The sequence below is a fragment of the Eptatretus burgeri genome, chromosome 2 (assembly GCF_056783735.1).
Source record: "Eptatretus burgeri isolate ZD-2024b chromosome 2, Ebu_testis_v1, whole genome shotgun sequence".
Lineage (NCBI taxonomy): Eukaryota > Metazoa > Chordata > Myxini > Myxiniformes > Myxinidae > Eptatretus > Eptatretus burgeri.
In genome coordinates this window covers 76,611,525-76,614,024 of record NC_140962.1, presented here as the reverse complement: position 1 = coordinate 76,614,024, position 2,500 = coordinate 76,611,525, and the positions used below count along the sequence as shown (strand labels likewise).

Sequence of the window (2,500 nt, the reverse complement as noted above, 5' to 3'; positions counted from 1 at the left end):
CAGAAATTATTTGCATATACTGTATATTGCATGTACAATTTACATTACATATATTCAGGATATACATATGTACTTTATTATATACATATTGTGAAGCGAGTCATTGATAGAACATTATAAATGTCTTTATATACCCACCCACACAACAGAACGGTGAGTGGATCCATGGCCTAATGTAATTGAAAAATTGATTGTGAGTTCGTCAAGGTAAACCCGAAAATTATTCCAGAAATTAAGTTTACTTTTTCAACCAGAGTTGTAGAATGTTGACATAAAATACTTTCGTTGACATCAGCAGTCTTTTTCTCTTCATGAGCTTTGGCTTTGTATTAATAAATAATGGCTTTTTACGTCAGGCCACAGACTTACTGATCACCCGTTATAACCATAAATATGAAAATGGCCATCAAAATGGCGGATCTCAGAGCAATGTCTCGCTTCGCTGTCCGGCTGGCCTTTGGCTCGAGGCGGGAGAGCGACGCCTCTGACCTCTGCACCAAATTCTACCTGTTAAGCGGGCGTGATGGATGAGCCACGGCTTGCAAACGCGAAAATCAGTCTTCTTGTCTTTTGTTGACCAGCGCGTGAACTCTTTGCCTCGCGCCCGGGTGTCGAACCTCTGGCTATAGAGACTAGCATTTGGAAATGCGGAGCAGCTGAACGACGAGCTCAAAAATGGAAGTGTCAAAACCTCATAAGGACTGGAAGAAACATTCATAATGTTGACATCAAACCTTCCTATTTGCTCACGAATTCGAAAAAAATCAAAGTTCGGAAACCGTAATATCAAAATCCACCTTTCACGGGATAGTCGAGGGCCTTTCTGCCATGGGTGGTTTAGCGGTGCAGGGATTGTAAAGAACGCGACCTGTGCCACACGTGCAGCGTTCAAATCGGCCACACTGTTCAGCTTGCACATGGAATTAAGCACAAGACCTCAGCGATGTCTCATCTATTGTTAAGTATCTGCACATCAGAGGTTGTGAGGGTGGGCGGGAGGGGAGGGGTGTTGGAGAAGAAGAAGCCTCGCATCAAATGGCTTTGAAACAAATGGGTGTGCAGATGGCATCCGAAAGAGGATAGCGACTTGAACTGTTTTGAAAGCTCATAAATCATTACAACCTGTCCGAAGTGATTTGATAAAATGTACAGAAGAAATGCAACACCTTTTTCCATGGGTTTCTTTCTTCATCGTGAGCATTGTGTGACGAATATAACATGAGCCCCAAATTTCAAATCCAAGCAACGGATGAAATGTTATTGAGCAAATATTCATTCTTATAGCTTGCGATATTTGGCCATTGCAAGTAATGCTTGGCTTAGGGAGAGAGTCAACATGATTTATGGATGACGTTCTGACGACCCCTCTTACTGTCTCAACGAATCCAGGTGGCCACAGTGGCGATATATAGACAGCTGCGTTAGAGCACGTATCCGCCATTTTGCGCTGCGACGACCTCAAGCGCACAAAGCGAACATTTCACATTCTTATTCCGCTTTCATTCGCTCCCAGAAGCAAACGTCATAATATGCTTTGAAGGATGAACAACTCCACACAAATGTCTGCTTAATTTAGAAAACGTGATATACATTTTTATATATATATATATATATATATATATATATATATATATATATATATATATATATATATATATATATATATATATGTTGCCCAAATCTAGTGGAGTAAAAAGCCTCTGCACAGAATTACACGACGTTGTTGAGAAGCAAATTAATTTTGAATCGATTGTGTTGGAGTTATACGTATTTAAAAATTGATGATATAATCGATTGCGATCAGATGATGCTGATAGTTTTTTTAATCATACATGAAAAGAGATCGAAATGGATTCAAGAAACATAATATTATATAACATTGTCAATCGAAAAGTTGGGAAATAATAGTCAATTTCGTTTAGAAATGCCATGAGACACGACAAAGAGTCGCACCACTAGCCCTTTCACTGGGATCAAAACCCCCCACACCTGCTCTCGAGCTGGTCGATTCCGAGCTCACAGAGCCATTCGGTCGCTAAAGCAATGATTTTAATGGAAATATGACCCGACGCATTAAAATGAAAAGTTCTACAGGAGGAGGAAAAAAATCTTTGACCTGTAACAGATAAATACGAGCAATGAATTGAGACGGCCGTTAAAATGGCCGCAGAAACCATAGCCGTGACGCCGAGCTGCCGTCTGCAGGTAGAGGGGGCTATGCAATTCGCACAGCAAGAGGAAAAAAATTGATTCTTTTTAAAGCCGCAGCCATTTCTCCTTTTAAATTTTTTATTCGCTCCGCGCCTTTTGATGGCCGCCCGGAGGAGCTCGCGCTGCTGAGATGGGCTGGCCGGTGGAGGGCAATTCTCGCCTGCAGCGAGACAAGACAATCGCGCGGCACCAGCGGCAGGCCCGGAATAGCCACTGAACTCTTTGTGAACCGCGGTGCGAGGCAAGCGCTCATAAATCATCGAGGCACGGAAAAAGCTCAGCAATTCGC

General features: G+C 42.2%; 1 protein-coding gene across 10 annotated transcripts in view; it reads right to left on the bottom strand.

The window, feature by feature from the left end:
* The window catches only part of LOC147032371 (homeobox protein Hox-D3a-like), a 196,996-nt gene that overhangs the window by 6,672 nt on the left and 187,824 nt on the right, over positions 1-2,500 (bottom strand). The window lies entirely within an intron of this gene.